Below are 19,607 nucleotides of genomic sequence, written 5' to 3' on the forward strand. Positions count from 1 at the left end.
CGTCATTTGTTTCCTTGTGCGTGCGCACCGCACCTCCCGTGCTCGTTCTAATATCAAGTAAAATGCTACGGTGCCCTGACTCACATTTGCGAATAAACCTGAGGACCATAATTCAAGTCGCGCGTATCGTCGAAAGAATCATCTCCAAAAAAATGGGAGCAACACGAGGACTTCCTAAGAAAATGGGTGAAATATAAGGACTTCGCAGGAGGTCACCCATCCTAGTGCTACTCTCGCCCAAGCACCCTTAACTTGCGGAGTTCTGATAGAATCCGTTGCATTGGTGCTGGTATGATTGCTCATATTTCATTCTGCGCTGCAAATACATACACTTTTTCTCCCTCCATCCCCCTTCCCGTCATTTGTTTCCTTGTACGTGCACTCTGCATCTCTCCTTCTCGTTCTAATATCGATTAAAATGCCCTGTTTCTTGACTCACATTTGCGTATAAACAAGGGGAACCTAGTTCCAGTCGCGCGTAACGTCGAACGACCCGTCTGAAAAAAAAATTAGTGCGACACGAGGACTTCCCAGGAGGTCACCCATCCGAGTACTACTCTCGCCCAAGCACACTTAACTGCAGAGTTCTGATGGGATCCGATGCAATAGTGTTGGTATGATCGCACCTGTTTAATTTTGCGCTGCAAATACATAAACTCCTTCTCCTTTCTTCCCACTCCCGTCATTTGTTTCCTTGTGCGTGTGCACTGCACCTCTCATTCTCGTTCAAATATCAAGTAAAATGCCACGGCGCGGTGACTCACATTTGCGAAAAAATCTGCGGACCATAATTAAAGTCGAGCGTAACGTCGAACGGTACATCTGAAAAAAAGAAAATGGGTGCAGCACGAGAACTTCCCAGGAGGTAACCCATCATTGTACTACTTTCGCCAAAGCACACTTAACAACGGAGTTCTGATGGGATCCTGTGCATTTGTGCTGGTGTGACCGCACCTGTTTAATTTCGTGCTGAAAATACATACACTCCTTCTTCCCTCCACCCCTCCCATCATTTGTTTCCTTGTGCGTTCACACTGGACCTCTCCTTCTCGTTCTAATATCGATTAAAATGCCCCTGCTTCTTGACTCACATTTGCGTATAAACCAGCGGACGCTAGTTCTAGACGCGCGTAACGTCGAACGACCCGTCTGAAAAAAAATTGGTGCAACACGAGGACTTCCCAAGAGGTCACCCATCCGAGTACTAATCTCGCCCAAACACACTTCACTGCGGAGTTCTGATGGGATCCGGTGCATTAGTGCTGGTATGATCGCACCTGTTTAATTTCGCGCTGCAAATACATAAACTCATTCCCCTTTCTTCCCACTCCCGTCATTTGTTTCCTTGTGCGTGTGCACTGCACCTCTCATTCTCGTTCAAATGTCAAGTAAAATGCCACGGTGCGGTGACTCACATTTGCGAATAAATCTGCGGACCATAATTAAAGTCGAGCGTAACGTCGAACGGCACATCTGAAAAAAAGAAAATGGGTGCAGCACGAGAACTTCCCAGGAGGTAACCCATCATTGTACTACTTTCGCCAAAGCACACTTAACAACGGAGTTCTGATGGGATCCGGTGCATTTGTGCTGGTGTGACCGCACCTGTTTAATTTCGTGCTGAAAATACATACACTCCTTCTTCCCTCCTCCCCTCCCATCATTTGTTTCCTTGTGCGTTCACACTGGACCTCTCCTTCTCGTTCTAATATCGATTAAAATGCCCCTGTTTCTTGACTCACATTTGCGTATAAACTAGCGGACCCTAGTTCTAGACGCGCGTAACGTCGAACGACCCGTCTGAAAAAAAATTGGTGCAACACGAGGACTTCCCAAGAGGTCACCCATCCGAGTACTAATCTCGCCCAAACACACTTCACTGCGGAGTTCTGATGGGATCCGGTGCATTAGTGCTGGTATCATCGCACCTGTTTAATTTCGCGCTGCAAATACATAAACTCATTCCCCTTTCTTCCCCCTCCCGACATTTGTTTCCTTGTGCGTGCGCACTGCACCTCCCGTTCTCGTTCTACTATCAAGTAAAATACCACGGCGCCGTGACTCACATTTGCGAATAAACCTGAGGACCATAATTCAAGTCGCGCGTAACGTCGAACGGCACATCTGAAAAAAAGAAAATGGGTACAACACGAGAACTTCCCAGGAGGTAACCCATCATTGTACTACTTTCGCCAAAGCACACAAAACTGCGGAGTTCTGATGGGATCCGGTGCATTTGTGCTGGTGTGACCGCACCTGTTTAATTTGGTGCTGAAAATACATACACTCCTTCTTCCCTCCCCCCCTCCCATCATTTGTTTCCTTGTGCGTTCACACTGCACATCTCCTTCTCGTTCTAAAATCGATTAAAATTCCCCTGATTCTTGACTCACAATTACGTATAAACCAGCGGACCATAGTTTTAGTCACGCGTAATGTCGAACGACCCATCTGAAAAAAAATTGTTGCGATACGAGGACTTTCCGAGAGGTCACCCATCCGAGTACTACTCTCGCCCAAGCACACTTAACTGCAGAGTTCTGATGGGATCCAGTGCATTAGTGCTGGTATGATGCCACTTGTTTAATTTTGCGCTTCAAATACATACACTCCTTCTCTTTTCCTCCTCCTCCCGTCATTTGTTTCCTTGTGCGTGCGCACTGCACCTCCCGTACTCGTTCTAATATCAAGTAAAATGCCACGGCGCCGTGACTCACATTTGCGAATAAACCTGCAGACCATAAATCAAGTCGCGCGTAACGTCGAAAGATTCATCTGCAAAAAGATGGGTGCAACACGAGGACCTCCCAAGAAAATGGGTGAAATATAAGGACTTCGCAGGAGGTCACCCATCCGAGTACTTTTCTCACCCAAGCACCCTTAACTGCGGAGTTCTGATAGAATCCGTTGCATTAGTGCTGGTATGATCCATCTTGTTTCATTCTGCACTGCAAATACATACACTCTTTCTCCTCCCATCCCCCCTCCCGTCATTTGTTTCCTTGTGCGTGCACTCTGCATCTCTCTTTCTTGTTCTAATTTCAAGTAATATGACCCGGCACTGTGACTCACCTTTGCAAATGAACCAGCGGTTCATAATTCCATTCGCGCGTAACGTCGAACAACCCATCCGAAAAAAAATAGGTGCAACACGAGGGCTTCCCAAGTGGTCACCCATCCGAGTACTACTCTCACCCAAGCACACTTAACTGCGGAGTTATGATGGGATCCGGGGCTTTAGTGCTGGTATGATCGCATAAGTTTAATTTTGCGCTGCAAATACATACACTCCTCCTTTCTTCCCCCTCCCGTCATTTGTTTCCTTCTGCGTTCACACTTCACCTCTCATTCTCGTTCTAATATCGATTAAAATGCCCCTGCTTCTTGACTCACATTTGCGTATAAACCAGCGGACCCTAGTTCCAGACGCGCATAACATCGAACGACCCGTCAGAAAAAAAATTGGTGCGACACGAGGACTTCCCAGGAGGTAACCCATCCGAGTACTAATCTCGTCCAAGCACACTTAACTGCGGAGTTCTGATAGGATCCGGTGCATTAGTGCTGGTATGATCGCACCCATTTAATTATGCGCTGCAAATACATAAACTCATTCTCCTTTCTTCCCCCTCCCGTCATTTGTTTCCTTGTGCGTGCGCACTGCACCTCCCGTGCTCGTTCTAATATCAAGTAAAATGCTACGGTGCTGTGACTCACATTTGTGAATAAACTTGAGGACCATAATTAAAGTCGCGCGTATCGTGGAAAGAATCATCTGCAAAAAAATAGGTGCAACACGAGGACTTCCTAAGAAAATGGGTGAAATATAAGGACTTCGCAAGAGGTAACCCATGCTAGAACTACTCTTGCCCAAGCACCCTTACCTTCGGAGTTCTGATAGAATTCGTTGCATTAGTGCTGGTATGATCGCACCTGTTTCATTTCGTGCTGAAAATACATACACTCTTTCTCCTTCCCTCCCCCTCCCATCAATTGTTTCCTTGTGCGTTCACACTGCACCTCTCCTTCTCGTTCTAATATCGATTAAAATGTCCCTGCTTCTTGACTCACATTTGCGTATAAACCAGCGGACCTTCGTTCCAGTCGCGCGTAACGTCGAACGACCCGTCTGAAAAAAAATTGGTGCGACACGAGGACTTCCCAGGAGGTCAACCATCTGAGTACTACTCTCGCCCAAACACACTTAACTGCAGAGTTCTGATGGGATCGAGTGCATTAGTGCTGGTATGATGCCATTTGTTTAATTTTGCGCTTCAAATACATACACTCCTTCTCTTTTCTTCCTCATCCCGTCATTTGTTTCCTTGTGCGTGCGCACTGCACCTCCCGTACTCGTTCTAATATCAAGTAAAATGCCACGGCGTCTTGACTCACATTTGCGAATAAATCTGCGGACTATAAATCAAGTCGCGCGTAACGTCGAAAGAATCATCTGCAAAAAGATGGGTGCAACACGAGGACCTCCCAAGAAAATGGGTGAAATATAAGGACTTCGCAGGAGGTCACCCATCCGAGTACTTTTCTCGCCCAAGCACCCTTAACTGCGGAGTTCTAATAGAATCCGTTGCATTAGTGCTGGTATGATCCCTCATGTTTCATTCTGCGCTGCAAATACATACACTCTTTCTCCTCCCATACCCCCTCTCGTCATTTGTTTCCTTTTGCGTGCACTCTGCATCTCTCTTTCTCGTTCCAATAAGCAAATGTGAGTCAAGAAGAAGGGGCATTTTAATCGATATTAGAATGAGAATGAGATGTGAAGTGTGAACGCACAAGGAAACAAATGACGGGAGGGGGAAGAAAGGAGAAGGAGTGTATGCATTTGCAGCGCGAAATTAAACAGGTGCGATCATACCAGCACTAATACAACGGATTCTATCAGAACTCCGTAGGTAAGGGTGCTTGGGCGAGAGTAGTACTAGCATGGGTTACCTACTGCGAAGTCCTTATATTTCACCCATTTTCTTGTGAAGTCCTCGTGTTGCATCCATTTTTTTGCAGATGATTCTTTCGACGTTATGCGCTACTTGAATTATGGTCCTCAGGTTTATTCGCAAATGTGATTCACGGCGCTGTAGCATTTTACTTGATATTAGAATAAGGACGGGAGGTGCAGTGCGCACGCACAAGGAAACAAATGACGGGAGGGGGAAGAAAGGAGAAGGAGTGTATATATTTGCAGCGCGAAACTAAACAGGTGCGATCATACCAGCACTAAAGCCCCGGATCCCATCAGAACTCCGTAGTTAAGTGTGCTTGGGCGAGATTAGTACTCGGATGGTTGACCTCCTGGGAAGTCCTCGTGTCGCACCAATTTTTTTTCAGACGGGTCGTTCGACGTTACGCGCATCTGAAACTAGGGTCCGCTGGTTTATACGCAAATGTGAGTCAAGAAACAGGGGCATTTTAATCGATATTAGAACGAGAATGAGAGGTGAAGTGTGAACGCACAAGGAAACAAATGACGGGAGGGGGAAGAAAGGAGAAGGAGTGTATGTATTTGCAGCGCAAAATTAAATAGGTGCGATCATACCAGCACTAAAGCTCCGGATCCCATCAGAACTCCGCAGTTAAGTGTGCTTGGGAGAGAGTAGTACTTGGATGGGTGTCCACCTGGGAAGCCCTCGTGTTGCACCTATTTTTTTTTTGGATGGGTTGTTCGACGTTACGCGCGAATGGAATTATAAACCGCTGGTTCATTTGCAAAGGTGAGTCACAGTGCCGGGGCATATTACTTGATATTAGAACGAGAAAGAAAGATGCAGAGGGGATGGAAGGAGAAAGAGTGTATGTATTTGCAGTGCAGAATGAAACTTGAGGGATCATACCAGCACTAATGCAACGGATTCTATCAGAACTCCGCAGTTAAGGGTGCTTGGGCGAGAAAAGTACTCGGATGGGTGACCTCCTGCGAAGTCCTTATATTTCACTCAATTTCTTGGGAGGTCCTCGTGTTGCACCCATATTTCTGCAGATGATTCTTTCGACGTTACGCGCGACTTGATTTATGGTCCGCAGGTTTATTCGCAACTGTGAGTCACGGCGCCGTGGCATTTTATTTGATATTAGAACGAGTACGGGAGGTGCAGTGCGCACGCACAAGGAAATAAATGACGGGAGGAGGAAGAAAAGATTAGGAGTGTATGTATTTGAAGCGCAAAATTAAATAAGTGGCATCATACCAGCACTAATGCACTGGATCCCATCAGAACTCTGCAGTTAAGTGTGCTTGGGCGAAAGTAGTACTCGGATGGGTGACCTCTTGAGAAGTCCCCGTATCGCAACAATTTTTTTTCAAAAGAAAGAGTGTATGTATTTGCAGTGCAGAATGAAACATGAGGGATCATACCAGCACTAATGCAACGAATTCTATCAGAACTCCGCAGTTAAGGGTGCTTGGGCGAGAAAAGTACTCGGATGGGTGACCTCCTGCGAAGTCCTTATATTTCACCCAATTTCTTGGGAGGTCCTCGTGTTGCACCCATCTTTCTGCAGATGATTCTTTCGACGTTACGCGCGACTTGATTTATGGTCCGCAGGTTTATTCGCAAATGTGAGTCACGGCGCCGTGGCATTTTACTTGATATTAGAACGAGTACGGGAGGTGCAGTGCGCACGCACAAGGAAATAAATGACGAGAGGAGGAAGAAAAGATTATGAGTGTATGTATTTGAAGCGCAAAATTAAACAAGTGGCATCATACCAGCACTAATGCACTGGATCCCATTAGAACTCTGCAGTTAAGTGTGCTTGGGCGAAAGTAGTACTCGGATGGGTGACCTCTTGAGAAGTCCCCGTATCGCAACAATTTTTTTCAGATAGGTCGTTCGACATTACACGCGACTGGAACTATGGTCCGCTGGTTTATACGCAAATGTGAGTCAAGAATTAGGGGCATTTTAATCGATATTAGAACGAGAAGGAGCGGTGCGGTGTGAACGCACAAGGAAGCAAATGATGGGAGGCGGGGAGAGAAGAAGGAGTGTATGTATTTTTAGCACAAAATTAAACAGGTGCGGTCACACCAGCACAAATGCACCGGATCCCATCAGAACTCCGCAGTTAAGTGTGCTTTGACGAAAGTAGTACTCGGATGGGTGACCACCTGGGAAGCCCTCGTGTTGCACCTATATTTTTTCATATGTGCCGTTCGATGTTATGTGCGACTTTAATTATGGTCCGAAGATTTATTCGCAAATGTGAGTCACGGCACCGTAGCATTTTACTTGATATTAGAACGAGCACGGGAGGTGCAGTGGGCACGCACAAGGAAAGAAATGACGGGAGGGGGAAGAAAGGAGAAGGAGTTTATGTATTTGCAGCGCGGAATTAAACGAGTGCGATCATACCAGCACTAATGCACCGGATCCCATCAGAACTCCGCAGTTAAGTGTGCTTGGGCGAGAGTAGTACTCGGAAGGGTGACCTCTTGGGAAGTCCTCGTGTCGCACCAATTTTTTTTCAGACGGGTCGTTCGACGTTACGCGCGACTGGAACTAGGGTCCACTGGTTAATACGCAAATGTGAGTCAAAAAACATGGGCATTTTAATCGATATTAGAACGAGAAGGAGCGGTGCAGTGTGAACGCATAAGGAAACAATTGATGGGAGGGGGAGGGAAGGAGAAGGAGAAGGAGTGTATGTATTTTCAGCACGAAATGAAACAGGTGCGATCATACTAGCACTAATGCAACGGATTCTATCAGAACTCCGTAGGTAAGGGTGCTTGGGCGAGAGTAGTACTAGCATGGGTTACCACCTGCGAAGTCCTTATATTTCACCTATTTTCTGGTGAAGTCCTTGTGTCGCACCAATTTTTTTTCAGACGGGTCGTTCGACGTTACGCGCGTCTGGAACTAGGGTTCGCTGGTTTATACGCAAATGTGAGTCAAGAAACAGGGGTATTATAATCGATATTAGAACGAGAATGAGAGATGCAGAGTGCACGCACAAGGAAACAAATGACGGGAGGGGGGATGGAGGGAGAAAAAGTGTATGTATTTGCAGCGCAGAATGAAACATGAGCAATCATACCAGCACCAATGCAACGGATTCTATCAGAACTCCGCAAGTTAAGGGTGCTTGGGCGAGAGTAGCACTAGGATGGGTGACCTCCTGCGAAGTCCTTATATTTCACCCATTTTCTTAGGAAGTCCTCGTGTTGTACCCATTTTTTTGCAGATGATTCTTTCGACATTACGCGCGACTTGAATTATGGTCCTTAGGTTTATTCGCAAATGTGAGTCACGGCGCTGTAGCATTTTACTTGATATTAGAACGAGAACGGGAGCTACAGTGCGCACGCACAAGGAAACAAATGACGGGAGGGGGACGAAAGGGGAATGAGTTTATGTATTTGCAGCGCGAAATTAAACAGGTGCAATCATTCCAGCACTAATGCACCCGATCCCATCAGAACTCCGCAGTTAAGTGTGCTTGGGCGAGAGTAGTACTCGGATGGGTGACCTCTTTGGAAGTCCTCGTGTCGTACTAATTTTTTTTCAGACGGGTCGTTCGACGTTACGCGCGACTGGAATTAGGGTCCGCTGGTTTATACGCAAATGTGAGTCAAGAAGCAGAGACATTTTAATCGATATTAGAACGAGAATGAGAGGTGAAGTGTGAACGCACAAGGAAACAAATGACCGGAGGGGGAAGAAAGGAGAAGGAGTGTATGTATTTGCAGTGCGAAATTAAACAGGTGCGATCATACCATCACTAAAGCCCCGGATCCCATCAGAACTCCACAGTTAAGTGTGCTTGGGCGAGAGTAGTACTCGGATGGGTGACCACTTGGGAAGCCCTCGTGTTGCACCTATTTTTTTCGGATGGGTTGTTCGACGTTACGCGCGAATGGAATTATAAACCGCTGGTTCATTTGTAAAGGTGAGTCACGGTGCCGGGGCATATTACTTGATATTAGAACGAGAAAGAGAGATGCAGAGTGCACGCACAAGGAAACAAATGACAGGAGGGGGGATGGGAGGAGAAAGAGTGTATGTATTTGCAGTGCAAAATGAAACATGAGGGATCATACCAGCATTAATGCAAAGGATTCTATCAGAACTCCGCAGTCAAGGGTGCTTGGGCGAGAAAAGTACTTGGATGGGTGACCTCCTGCGAAGTCCTTATATTTCACCCATTTTCTTGGGAGGTCCTCGTGTTGCACCCATCTTATTGCAGATGATTCTTTCGACGTTACGCGCGACTTGATTTATGGTGACCTCTTGGGAAGTCCTCATGTTGCACCCATTTTTTTTCGGATGGGTCGCTCGACGTTACGCGCGAATGCAATTATAAACCGCTGGTTCATTTGCAAAGGTGAGTCACGATGCTTGGGCATTTTACTTGATATTAGAACGAGAAAAAGAGATGCAGAGTGCACGCACAAGGAAACGAATGACGGGAGAGGGGATGGAGGGAGAAATAGTGTATGTATTTGCAGCGCATAATGAAATATGAGCGATCAAACCAGCACCAATGCAACGGATTCTATCAGAACTCTGCAAGTTAAGGGTGCTTGGGCGAGAGTAGCACTAGGATGGGTGACCTCATCCGAAGTCCTTATATTTCACCTATTTTCTTAGAAAGTCCTCGTGTTGCACCCATTTTTTTGCAGATGATTCTTTCGACGTTACGCGCGACTTGAATTATGGTCCTCAGGTTTATTCGCAAATGTGAGTCACGGCACCGTAGCATTTTACTTGATATTAGAACGAGCACGGGAGGTGCAGTGCGCACGCACAAGGAAACAAATGACGGGAGGGGGAAGAAAGGAGAAGGAGTTTATGTATTTGCAGCGCGAAATTAAATGGGTGCGATCATACCAGCACTAATGCACCGGATCCCATCAGAACTCCGCAGTTAAGTGTGCCTGGGCGAGAGTAGTACTCGGATGGGTGACCTCTTGGGAAGTCCTCGTGTCGCGCCAATATTTTTTCAGACGGGTCGTTGGACGTTACGCACGTCTGGAACTAGGGTCCACTGGTTTATACATAAATGTGAGTCAAGAATAAGGGGCATTTTAAACGATATTAGAACGAGAATGAGAGGTAAAGTGTGAACACACAAGGAAACAAATGACCGTAGGGGGAAGAAAGGAGAAGGAGTGTATGTAATTGCAGCGCGAAATTAAATAGGTGCGATCATACCAGCACTAAAGCTCCGGATCCCATCAGAACTCCGCAGTTAAGTGTGCTTGGGCGAGGGTAGTACTCGGATGGGTGACAACTTGGGAAGCCCTCGTGTTGCACCTATTTTTTTTCGGATGGGTTGTTCGACGTTACGCGCGAATGGAATTATAAACCGCTGGTTCATTTGCAAAGGTGAGTCACGGTGCTGGGTCATTTTACTTGATATTAGAACGAGAAAGAGAGATGCAGAGTGCACGCACAAGGAAACAAATGACGGGAGGGGGGATGGGAGGAGAAAGAGTGTATGTATTTGCAGTGCAGAATGAAACATGATGGATCATACCAGCACTAATGCAACGGATTCTATCAGAACTCCGCAGTTAAGGGTGCTTGGGCGAGAAAAGTACTCGGATGGGTGACCTCCTGCGAAGTCCTTATATTTAACCCATTTTCTTGGGAGGTCCTCGTGTTGCACCCATCTTTTTGTATATGATTCTTTTGACGTTACGCGCGACTTGATTTATGGTCCGCAGGTTTATTCGAAAATGTGAGTCACGGCGCCGTGGCATTTTACTTGATATTAGAACGAGTACGGGAGGTGCAGTGCGCACGCACAAGGAAACAAATGACGGGAGGAGGAAGAAAAGAGAAGGAGTGTATGTATTTGAAGCGCAAAATTAATCAAGTGGCATCATACGAGCACTAATGCACTCGATCCCATCAGAACTCTGCAGTTAAGTGTGCTTGGGCGAGAGTAGTACTCGGATGGGTGACCTCTTGGGAAGTCCTCGTATCGCAACAATTTTTTTTCAAATTGGTCGTTCGACGTTACGCGCGACTGGAACTATGGTCTGCTGGTTTATACGCAAATGTGAGTCAAGAATCAGGGGCATTTTAATCGATATTAGAACGAGAAGGAGAGGTGCAGTGTGAACGCACACGGAAACAAATGATGGGAGGGGGGAGGGAAGAAGGAGTGTATGTATTTTCAGCAAGAAATTAAACAGGTGCGGTCACACTAACACTAATGCACCGGATCCCATCAGAACTCCGCAGTTAAGTGTGCTTTGGCGAAAGTAGTACAATGATGGGTTACCTCCTGGGAAGTTCTCGTGTTGCACCCATTTTCTTTTTTTCAGATGTGCCGTTCGACGTTATGCGCGACTTTAATTATGGTCCGCAGATTTATTTGCAAATTTGAGTCACGGCGCCGTGGCATTTTACTTGATATTTGAACGAGAACGAGAGGTGCAGTGCGCACGCACAAGGAAACAAATGATGGGAGGGGGAAGAAAGGAGAAGGAGTTTATGTATTTGCAGCGCGAAATTAAACAGGTGCGATCATACCAGCACTAATGCGAAGTCCTTATATTTCACCCACTTTCTTAGGAAATCCTCGTGTTGCACCCATTTTTTTGCAGATGATTCTTTCGACGATACGCGCGACTTGAATTATGGCCCTCAGGTTTATTCGCAAATGTGAGTCACGGCACCGTAGCATTTTACTTGATATTAGAACGAGCACGAGAGGTGCAGTGTGCACGCACAAGGAAACAATTGATGGGAGGGGGAGGGAAGGAGAAGGAGTGTATGTATTTTCAGCATGAAATGAAACAGGTGCAATCATACCAGCACTAATGCAACGGATACTATCAGAACTCCGTAGGTAAGGGTGCTTGGGTGAGAGTAGTACTAGCATGGGTTACCTCTTGCGAAGTTCATATATTTCACCCATTTTCTTGTGAAATCCTCGTGTCGCACCAATTTTTTTTCAGACGGGTCGTTCGACGTTTCGCGCGTCTGGAACTAGGGTCCGCTGGTTTATACGCAAATGTGAGTCAAGAAGCAGGGGCATTTTAATCGATATTAGAACGAGAACGAGAGGTGAAGTGTGAACGCACAAGGAAACAAATGACGGGAGGGGGAAGAAAGGTGAAGGAGTGTATGTATTTGCAGCGCAAAATGCGATCATACCAGCACTAAAGCTCCGGATCCCATCAGAACTCCGCAGTTAAGTGTGCTTGGGCGAGAGTAGTACTCAGATGGGTGACCACCTGGGAAGCCCTCGTGTTGCACCTATATATTTTCGGATGGGTTGTTCGACATTACGCGCGAATGGAATTATAAACCGTTGGTTTTCATTTGCAAATGTGAGTCACGGTGCCGGGGCATATTACTTGATATTAGAACGAGAAAGAGAGATGCAGAGTGCACGCACAAGGAAACAAATTACGGGAGGGGGGATGGAAGGAGACAGAGTGTATGTATTTGCAGTGCAAAATGATACATGAGGGATCATACCAGCACTAATGCAACGGATTCTATCAGAACTCCGCAGTTAAGGGTGCTTGGGCGAGAAAAGTACTCGGATGGGTGACCTCCTGCGAAGTCCTTATATTTCACCCATTTTCTTGGGAGGTCCTCGTGTTGCACCCATCTTTTTGCAGATGATTCTTTCGACGTTACGCGCGACTTGATTTATGGTCCGCAGGTTTATTCGCAAATGTGAGTCACGGTGCCGTGGCATTTTACTTGATATTAGAACGAGAACGGGAGGTGCAGTGCGCACGCAAAAGGAAACGAATGATGGGAGGAGGAAGAAAAGAGAAGGAGTGTATGTATTTGAAGTGCAAAATTAAACAAGTGGCATCATACCAGCACTAATGCACTCGATCTCATTAGAACTCTGCAGTTAAGTGTGCTTGGGCGAGAGTAGTACTCGGATGCGTGACCTCTTGGGAAGTCCTCGTATCGCAACAATTTTTTTTCAGATGTGTCGTTCGACGTTACGCGCTACTGGAACTATGGTCCGCTGGTTTATACGCAAATGTGAGTCAAGAATCAGGGGCATTTTAATCGATATTAGAACGAGAATGAGAGGTGCAGTGTGAACGCACAAGGAAACAAATGATGGGAGGGGGGAGGGAAGAAGGAGTGTATGTATTTTCAGCACGAAATTAAACAGGTGCGGTCACACCAGCACAAATGCACCGGATCCCATCAGAACTTCGCAGTTAAGTGTGCTTTGGCGAAAGTAGTACAATGATGGGTTACCTCATGGGAAGTTCTCGTGTTGCACCGATTCTCTTTTTTTCAGATATGCCGTTCGACGTTACGCGCGACTTTAATTATGGTCCGCAGATTGATTCGCAAATGTGAGTCACGGCGCCGTGGCATTTTACTTGATATTTGAACGAGAACGAGAGGTGCAGTGCGCACGCACAAGGAAACAAATGACGGGAGGGGGAAGAAAGGAGAAGGAGTTTATGTATTTGCATCGCGAAATTAAACAGGTGCGATCATACCATCACTAATGCACCGGATCCCATCAGAACTCCGCAGTTATGTGTGCTTGGGCGAGAGTAGTACTCGGATTGGAGTCCTATTGGGAAGTCATCGTGTCGCACTAATTATTTTTTCAGACAGGTCGTTCGACGTTACGCGCGACTGGAACTAGGGTCCACTTGTTTATACACAAATGTGAGTCAAGAAGCAGGGGCATTTTAATCGATATTAGAACGAGAAAGAGAGATGCAGAGTGCACGCACAAAGAAACAAATAACGGGAGGGGGAAGAAAAGAGAAGGAGTGTATGTATTTGCAGCGTGAAACTAAACTGGTGCGATCATACCAGCACTAAAGCCCCGGATCCCTTCAGAACTCCGCAGTTAAGTGTGCTTGGGCGAGAGTAGTACTCGGATGGTTGACCTCTTGGGAAGTCCTCGTGTCACACCAATTTTTTTTCAGACGGGTCGTTCGACGTTACGCGCGACTTGAACTAGGGTCCGCTGGTTTATACGCAAATATGAGTCAAGAAGTAGGGGCATTTTAATCGATATTAGAACGAGAAGGAGAGGTGCAGTGTGAACGCACAAGGAAACAATTGATGAGAGGGGGAGGGAAGGAGAAGGAGTGTATGTATTTTTAGCACGAAATGAAACAGGTGCGATCATACCAGCACTAATGCAACGGATTCTATCAGAACTCCGTAGGTAAGGATGCTTGGGCGAGAGTAGTACTAGCATGGGTTACCTCCTGCGAAGTCCTTATATTTCACCAATTTTCTTGTGAAGTCCTCGTGTCGCACAAACTTTTTTTCAGACGGGTCGTTCGACGTTACGCGCGTCTGGAACTTGGGTCCGCTGGTTTATACGCAAATGTGAGTCAAGAAGCAGGGGCATTTTAATCGATATTAGAACGAGAATGAGAGGTGAAGTGTGATCGCACAAGGAAATAAATGACGGGAGGGGGAAGAAAGGAGAAGGAGTGTATGTATTTGCAGCGCGAAACTAAACAGGTGCGATCATACCAGCACTAAAGCCCCAGGTCCCATCAGAACTTCGCAGTTAAGTGTGCTTGGCGAGATTAGTACTCGGATGGTTGACCTCTTGGGAAGTCCTCGTGTCGCACAAACTTTTTTTCAGACGGGTCGTTCGACGTTACGCGCGTCTGGAACTAGGGTCCGCTGGTTTATACGCAAATGTGAGTCAAGAAGCAGGGGCATTTCAATCGATATTAGAACGAGAATGAAAGGTGAAGTGTGAACGCACAAGGAAACAAATGACGGGAGGGGGAAGAAAAGAGAAGGAGTGTATGTATTTGCAGTGCGAAATTAAACAGGTGCTATCATACCAGTACTAAAGCTCCGGATCCCATCAGAACTCCGCAGTTAAATGTGCTTGGGCGAGAGTAGTACTCGGATGGGTGACCACCTGGTAAGCCCTCGTGTTGCACCTATTTTTTTTCGGATCGGTTGTTCGATGTTACGCGCGAATGGAATTATAAACCGCTGGTTCATTTGCAAAGGTGAGTCACGGTGCCGGGGCATATTACTTGATATTAGAACGAGAAAGAGAGATGCAGAGCGCACGCACAAGGAAACATATGACGGGAGGGGGAAGAAAGGAGAAGGAGTTTATGTATTTGCAGCGCGAAATTAAACGGGTGCGATCATACCAGCACTAATGCACCGGATCCCATCAGAACTCCGCAGTTAAGTGTGGTTGGGCGAGAGTAGTACTCGGATGGGTGACCTCTTGGGAAGTCCTCGTGTCGCACCAATTTTTTTTCAGACGGGTCGTTCGACGTTACGCGCGACTGGAACTAGGGTCCGCTGGTTTATACGCAAATGTGAGTCAAGAAGTAGGGGCATTTTAATCGATATTAGAACGAGAAGGAGAGGTGCAGTGTGAACGCACAAGGAAACAATTGATGAGAGGGGGAGGGAAGGAGAAGGAGTGTATGTATTTTGAGCACGAAATGAAACAGGTGCGATCATACCAGCACTAATGCAACGGATTCTATCAGAACTCCGTAGGTAAGGATGCTTGGGCGAGAGTAGTACTAGCATGGGTTACCTCCTGCGAAGTCCTTATATTTCACCCATTTTCTTGTGAAGTCCTCGTGTTGCACCCACTTTTTTACAGATGATTCTTTCGACGTTACGCGCGACTTGAATTATGGTCCTCAAGTTTATTCGCAAATGTGAGTCACGACACTGTAGAATTTTACTTGATATTAGAACGAGAACGGGAGGTGCAGTGCGCACGCACAAGGAAACAACTGACGGGAGGGGGAAGAAAGGGGAATGAGTTTATGTATTTGCAGCGCAAAATTAAACAGGTGCGATCATACCAGCACTAATGCACCGGATCCCATCAGAACTCTGCATTTATGTGTGCTCGGGCGAGATTAGTGCTCGGATGGGTGACCTCCTGCGAAGTCCTTATATTTCACCCATTTTCTTGGGAGGTCCTCGTGTTGCACCCATCTTTTTGCAGATGATTCTTTCGACGTTACGCGCGACTTGATTTATGGTCCGCAGGTTTATTCGCAAATGTGAGTCACGGCACCGTGGCATTTTACTTGATATTAGAACGAGTACAGGAGGTGCAGTGCGCACCCACAAGGAAACAAATGACGGGAGGAGGAAGAAAAGAGAAGGAGTGTATGTATTTGGAGCGCAAAATTAAACAAGTGGCATCATACCAGCATTAATGCACTGGATCCCATCGGAACTCTGCAGTTAAGTGTGTTGGGCGAGAGCAGTGCTCGGATGGGTGACCTCTTGGGAAGTCCTCGTAGCGCAACAATTTTTTTTCGGATGGGTCGTTCGACATTACGTGCGACTGGAACTATGGTCCGCTGGTTTATACGCAAATGTGAGTTAAGAAAAAGGGGCATTTTAATCGATATTAGAACGAGAAAAAGAGGTGCAGTGTGAGCGCACAAGGAAACAAATGATGGGAGGGGGGAGGGAAGAAGGAGTGTATGTATTTTCAGCACGAAATTAAACAGGTGCGGTCACACCAGCACAAATGCACCGGATCCCTTCAGAACTCCACAGTTAAGTGTGCTTTGGCGAAAGTAGTACAATGATGGGTTACCTCCTGGAAAGTTCTCGTGTTGCACCCATTTTCTTTTTTTCAGATGTGCCGTTCGACGTTACGCGCGACTTTAATTATGGTCTGCAGATTTATTCGCAAATGTGAGTCACGGCGCCGTGGCATTTTACTTGATATTTGAACGAGAACGGGAGGTGCAGTGCGCACGCACAAGGAAACAAATGACGGGAGGAGGAAGAAAAGAGAAGAAGTGTATGTATTTGAAGCGCAAAATTAAACAAGTGGCATCATACCAGCACTAATGCATTGGATCCCATCAGAATTCTGCAGTTAAGTGTGCTTGGGCGAGAGTAGTAGTCGGATGGGTGACCTCTTGGGAAGTCCTCGTATCGCAACAACTTTTTTTCAGATGGGTCCTTCGACATTACGCGAGACTGGAACTATGGTCCGCTGGTTTATACGCAAATGTGAGTCAAGAATTAGGGGCATTTTAATCGATATTAGAACGAGAAGGAGAGGTGTAGTGTGAACGCACAAGGAAACAAATGATGGGAGGGGGGAGGGAAGAAGAAGTGTATGTATTTTCAGAACGAAATTAAACAGGTGCGGTCACACCAGCACAATTGCAACGGATCCCATCAGAACTCCGCAGTTAAGTGTGCTTTGGCGAAAGTAGTACAATGATGGGTTACCTCATGGGAAGTTCTCGTGTTGCACCCATTTTTTTTTTTCAGATGTGCCGTTCGACGTTACACGCGACTTTAATTACGGTCCGCAGATTTATTTGCAAATGTGAGTCACGGCGCCGTGGCATTTTACTTGATATTTGAACGAGAACGAGAGGTGCAGTGCGCACGCACAAGGAAACAAATGACAGGAGGGGGAAGAAAGGGGAATGAGTTTATGTATTTGCAGCGCGAAATTAAACAGGTGCGATCATACCAGCACTCATGCACCGGATCCCATCAGAACTCCGCAGTGAAGTGTGCTTGGGCGAGATTAGTACTCGGATGGGTGACCTCCTGGGAAGTCCTCGTGTCGCACAAATTTTTTTTCAGACGGGTCATTTGACGTTACGCGCGTTTGGAACTAGGGTCCGCTGGTTTATACGCAAATGTGAGTCAAGAAGCAGGGGCATTTTAATCGATATTAGAACGAGAATGAGAGGTGAAGTGTGAACACACAGGTAAACAAATGACGGGAGGGGGAAGAAGGGAGAAGGAGTGTATGTATTTGCAGCGCGAAATTAAACAGGTTCGATCATACCAGCACTAATGCAACGAATTCTATCGGAAGTCCGCAGTTAAGTGTGCTTGGGCGAGAGTAGCACTCGGATGGGTGACCACTTGGGAAGCCCTCGTGTTGCACCTATTTTTTTTCGGATGGTTTGTTCGACGTTACGCGCGAATAGAATTATAAACCGCTGGTTCATTTGCAATGGTGAGTCACGGTACTGGGGCATATTACTTGATATTAAAATGAGAAAGAGAGATGCAGAGTGCACGCACAAGGAAACAAATGACGGGAGGGGGGATGGGAGGAGAAAGAGTGTATGTATTTGCAGTGTAGAATGAAACATGAGGGATCATACCAGCACTAATGCAACAGATTCTATTCTTAACTCCGCAGTTAAGGGTGCTTGGGCGAGAAAATGTACTCGGATGGGTGACCTCCTGCGAAGTCCTTATATTTCACCCATTTTCTTGGGAGGTCCTCGTGTTGCACCCATCTTTTTGCATATGATTCTTTCGACGTTACGCGCGACTTGATTTATGGTCCGCAAGTTTATTCACAAATGTGAGTCACGGCGCCGTGGCATTTTACTTGATATTAGAACGAGTACGGGAGGTGCAGTGCGCACGCACAAGGAAACAAATGACGGGATGAGGAAGAAAAGAGAAGGAGTGTATGTATTTGAAGCGCAAAATTAAATAAGTGGCATCATACCAACACTAATACACTGGATCCCATCAGAACTCTGTAGTTAAGTGTGCTTGGTCGAGAGTAGTACTCGGATGGGTGACCTCTTTGGAAGTCCTCGTATCGCAACAATTTTTTTTCAGATGGGTCGTTCGACGTTACGCGCGACTAGAACTATGGTCCACTGGTTTATACGCAAATGTGAGTCAAGAATCATGGGCATTTTAATCGATATTAGGACGAGAAGGAGAGTTGCAGTGTGAACGCACAAGGAAACAAATGATGGGAGGCAGGGAGGGAAGAAGGAGTGTATGTATTTTCACACGAAATTAAACAGGTGCGGTCACACCAGCACAAATGCACCGGATCCCATCAGAACTCCGCAGTTAAGTGTGCTTTGGCGAAAGTAGTACAATGATGGGTTACCTCCTGGGAAGTTCTCGTGTCGCACCCATTTTTTTTTTTTCAGATGTGCCGTTCGACGTTACGCGCGACTTTAATTATGGTCCGCAGATTTATTCGCAAATGTGAGTCACGGCGTCGTGGCATTTTAGTTGATATTTGAACGAGAACGAGAGGTGCAGTGCGCACGCACAAGGAAACAAATGACTGGAGGGGGAAGAAAGGAGAAGGAGTTTATGTATTTGCAGCGCGAAATTAAACAGGTGCGATCATACCAGCACTAATGCACCGGATCCCATCAGAACTCCGCAGTTAAGTGTTGTTGCGCGAGAGTAGTACTCGGATGGGTGACCTCTTGGGAAGTCCTCGTGTCCCACTAATTTTTTTTTCAGACGGGTCGTTCGACGTTACGCGCGACTGGAACTAGGGTCCACTGGTTTATACGCAAATGTGAGTCAAGAAGTAGGGGCATTTTAATCGATATTAGAACGAGAAGGAGAGATGCAGAGTGCACGCACAAGGAAACAAATGACGGGAGGGGGGATGGAGGGAGAAAAAGTGTATGTATTTGCTGCGCAGAATGAAATATGAGCAATCACACCAGCACCAATGCAACGGATTCTATCAGAACTCCGCAAGTTAAGGGTGCTTGGGCGAGAGTAGCACTAGGATGGGTGACCTCCTGCGAAGTCCTTATATTTCACCCATTTTCTTAGGAAGTCCTCGTGTTGCAATCATTTTTTTGCAGATGATTCTTTCGACGATACGCGCGACTTGAATTATGGTCC

At 46.5% G+C, this 19,607-nt stretch overlaps 9 non-coding genes and 28 pseudogenes across 9 annotated transcripts; 27 read left to right on the forward strand and 10 right to left on the reverse strand.

Annotated features, from left to right (window-relative positions):
- Nucleotides 1-509: 509 nt before the first annotated feature.
- Nucleotides 510-628, reverse strand: LOC148244968 (5S ribosomal RNA; annotated as a pseudogene).
- A 209-nt stretch (nucleotides 629-837) lies between these two features.
- Nucleotides 838-956, reverse strand: LOC148244969 (5S ribosomal RNA; annotated as a pseudogene).
- A 204-nt stretch (nucleotides 957-1,160) lies between these two features.
- Nucleotides 1,161-1,279, reverse strand: LOC148244970 (5S ribosomal RNA). The gene has a single exon (XR_015815063.1). It is a non-coding gene; the product is annotated as a 5S ribosomal RNA (ribosomal RNA).
- A 209-nt stretch (nucleotides 1,280-1,488) lies between these two features.
- Nucleotides 1,489-1,607, reverse strand: LOC148244971 (5S ribosomal RNA; annotated as a pseudogene).
- Nucleotides 1,608-1,811: 204 nt separating this feature from the next.
- LOC148244972 (5S ribosomal RNA) lies at nucleotides 1,812-1,930 on the reverse strand (annotated as a pseudogene).
- Nucleotides 1,931-2,139: 209 nt separating this feature from the next.
- On the reverse strand, nucleotides 2,140-2,258 carry LOC148244973 (5S ribosomal RNA; annotated as a pseudogene).
- Nucleotides 2,259-2,462: 204 nt separating this feature from the next.
- Nucleotides 2,463-2,580, reverse strand: LOC148244974 (5S ribosomal RNA; annotated as a pseudogene).
- A 561-nt stretch (nucleotides 2,581-3,141) lies between these two features.
- On the reverse strand, nucleotides 3,142-3,260 carry LOC148244975 (5S ribosomal RNA; annotated as a pseudogene).
- A 202-nt stretch (nucleotides 3,261-3,462) lies between these two features.
- On the reverse strand, nucleotides 3,463-3,581 carry LOC148244976 (5S ribosomal RNA; annotated as a pseudogene).
- A 557-nt stretch (nucleotides 3,582-4,138) lies between these two features.
- On the reverse strand, nucleotides 4,139-4,258 carry LOC148244977 (5S ribosomal RNA; annotated as a pseudogene).
- Nucleotides 4,259-5,216: 958 nt separating this feature from the next.
- LOC148244978 (5S ribosomal RNA) lies at nucleotides 5,217-5,335 on the forward strand. The gene has a single exon (XR_015815029.1). It is a non-coding gene; the product is annotated as a 5S ribosomal RNA (ribosomal RNA).
- Nucleotides 5,336-5,540: 205 nt separating this feature from the next.
- Nucleotides 5,541-5,659, forward strand: LOC148244979 (5S ribosomal RNA). The gene has a single exon (XR_015815000.1). It is a non-coding gene; the product is annotated as a 5S ribosomal RNA (ribosomal RNA).
- Nucleotides 5,660-5,835: 176 nt separating this feature from the next.
- On the forward strand, nucleotides 5,836-5,956 carry LOC148244980 (5S ribosomal RNA; annotated as a pseudogene).
- A 234-nt stretch (nucleotides 5,957-6,190) lies between these two features.
- LOC148244981 (5S ribosomal RNA) lies at nucleotides 6,191-6,308 on the forward strand (annotated as a pseudogene).
- A 403-nt stretch (nucleotides 6,309-6,711) lies between these two features.
- On the forward strand, nucleotides 6,712-6,829 carry LOC148244982 (5S ribosomal RNA; annotated as a pseudogene).
- Nucleotides 6,830-7,032: 203 nt separating this feature from the next.
- On the forward strand, nucleotides 7,033-7,151 carry LOC148244983 (5S ribosomal RNA; annotated as a pseudogene).
- A 205-nt stretch (nucleotides 7,152-7,356) lies between these two features.
- On the forward strand, nucleotides 7,357-7,475 carry LOC148244984 (5S ribosomal RNA). The gene has a single exon (XR_015815147.1). It is a non-coding gene; the product is annotated as a 5S ribosomal RNA (ribosomal RNA).
- Nucleotides 7,476-8,396: 921 nt separating this feature from the next.
- LOC148244985 (5S ribosomal RNA) lies at nucleotides 8,397-8,515 on the forward strand (annotated as a pseudogene).
- Nucleotides 8,516-8,720: 205 nt separating this feature from the next.
- On the forward strand, nucleotides 8,721-8,839 carry LOC148244986 (5S ribosomal RNA; annotated as a pseudogene).
- A 995-nt stretch (nucleotides 8,840-9,834) lies between these two features.
- LOC148244987 (5S ribosomal RNA) lies at nucleotides 9,835-9,953 on the forward strand. The gene has a single exon (XR_015816043.1). It is a non-coding gene; the product is annotated as a 5S ribosomal RNA (ribosomal RNA).
- A 205-nt stretch (nucleotides 9,954-10,158) lies between these two features.
- Nucleotides 10,159-10,277, forward strand: LOC148244988 (5S ribosomal RNA). The gene has a single exon (XR_015814618.1). It is a non-coding gene; the product is annotated as a 5S ribosomal RNA (ribosomal RNA).
- Nucleotides 10,278-10,838: 561 nt separating this feature from the next.
- On the forward strand, nucleotides 10,839-10,956 carry LOC148244989 (5S ribosomal RNA; annotated as a pseudogene).
- A 203-nt stretch (nucleotides 10,957-11,159) lies between these two features.
- On the forward strand, nucleotides 11,160-11,278 carry LOC148244990 (5S ribosomal RNA; annotated as a pseudogene).
- Nucleotides 11,279-11,769: 491 nt separating this feature from the next.
- Nucleotides 11,770-11,888, forward strand: LOC148244991 (5S ribosomal RNA; annotated as a pseudogene).
- Nucleotides 11,889-12,114: 226 nt separating this feature from the next.
- On the forward strand, nucleotides 12,115-12,233 carry LOC148244992 (5S ribosomal RNA). Its single transcript, XR_015815045.1, has one exon. It is a non-coding gene; the product is annotated as a 5S ribosomal RNA (ribosomal RNA).
- An 884-nt stretch (nucleotides 12,234-13,117) lies between these two features.
- Nucleotides 13,118-13,236, forward strand: LOC148244993 (5S ribosomal RNA; annotated as a pseudogene).
- Nucleotides 13,237-13,445: 209 nt separating this feature from the next.
- LOC148244994 (5S ribosomal RNA) lies at nucleotides 13,446-13,564 on the forward strand (annotated as a pseudogene).
- Nucleotides 13,565-13,770: 206 nt separating this feature from the next.
- LOC148244995 (5S ribosomal RNA) lies at nucleotides 13,771-13,889 on the forward strand (annotated as a pseudogene).
- Nucleotides 13,890-14,448: 559 nt separating this feature from the next.
- On the forward strand, nucleotides 14,449-14,566 carry LOC148244996 (5S ribosomal RNA; annotated as a pseudogene).
- Nucleotides 14,567-14,771: 205 nt separating this feature from the next.
- LOC148244997 (5S ribosomal RNA) lies at nucleotides 14,772-14,890 on the forward strand (annotated as a pseudogene).
- A 205-nt stretch (nucleotides 14,891-15,095) lies between these two features.
- Nucleotides 15,096-15,214, forward strand: LOC148244998 (5S ribosomal RNA). Its single transcript, XR_015814845.1, has one exon. It is a non-coding gene; the product is annotated as a 5S ribosomal RNA (ribosomal RNA).
- A 1,234-nt stretch (nucleotides 15,215-16,448) lies between these two features.
- Nucleotides 16,449-16,567, forward strand: LOC148244999 (5S ribosomal RNA; annotated as a pseudogene).
- A 210-nt stretch (nucleotides 16,568-16,777) lies between these two features.
- LOC148245000 (5S ribosomal RNA) lies at nucleotides 16,778-16,895 on the forward strand (annotated as a pseudogene).
- Nucleotides 16,896-17,098: 203 nt separating this feature from the next.
- On the forward strand, nucleotides 17,099-17,217 carry LOC148245001 (5S ribosomal RNA; annotated as a pseudogene).
- Nucleotides 17,218-17,425: 208 nt separating this feature from the next.
- On the forward strand, nucleotides 17,426-17,544 carry LOC148245002 (5S ribosomal RNA). The gene has a single exon (XR_015815584.1). It is a non-coding gene; the product is annotated as a 5S ribosomal RNA (ribosomal RNA).
- A 1,208-nt stretch (nucleotides 17,545-18,752) lies between these two features.
- On the forward strand, nucleotides 18,753-18,871 carry LOC148245003 (5S ribosomal RNA; annotated as a pseudogene).
- A 209-nt stretch (nucleotides 18,872-19,080) lies between these two features.
- On the forward strand, nucleotides 19,081-19,199 carry LOC148245004 (5S ribosomal RNA; annotated as a pseudogene).
- The last annotated feature ends 408 nt before the right edge of the window (nucleotides 19,200-19,607 follow it).

The sequence above is a fragment of the Carica papaya genome, chromosome 8 (assembly GCF_054855325.1).
Source record: "Carica papaya isolate Zhongbai chromosome 8, ASM5485532v1, whole genome shotgun sequence".
NCBI lineage: Eukaryota > Viridiplantae > Streptophyta > Magnoliopsida > Brassicales > Caricaceae > Carica > Carica papaya.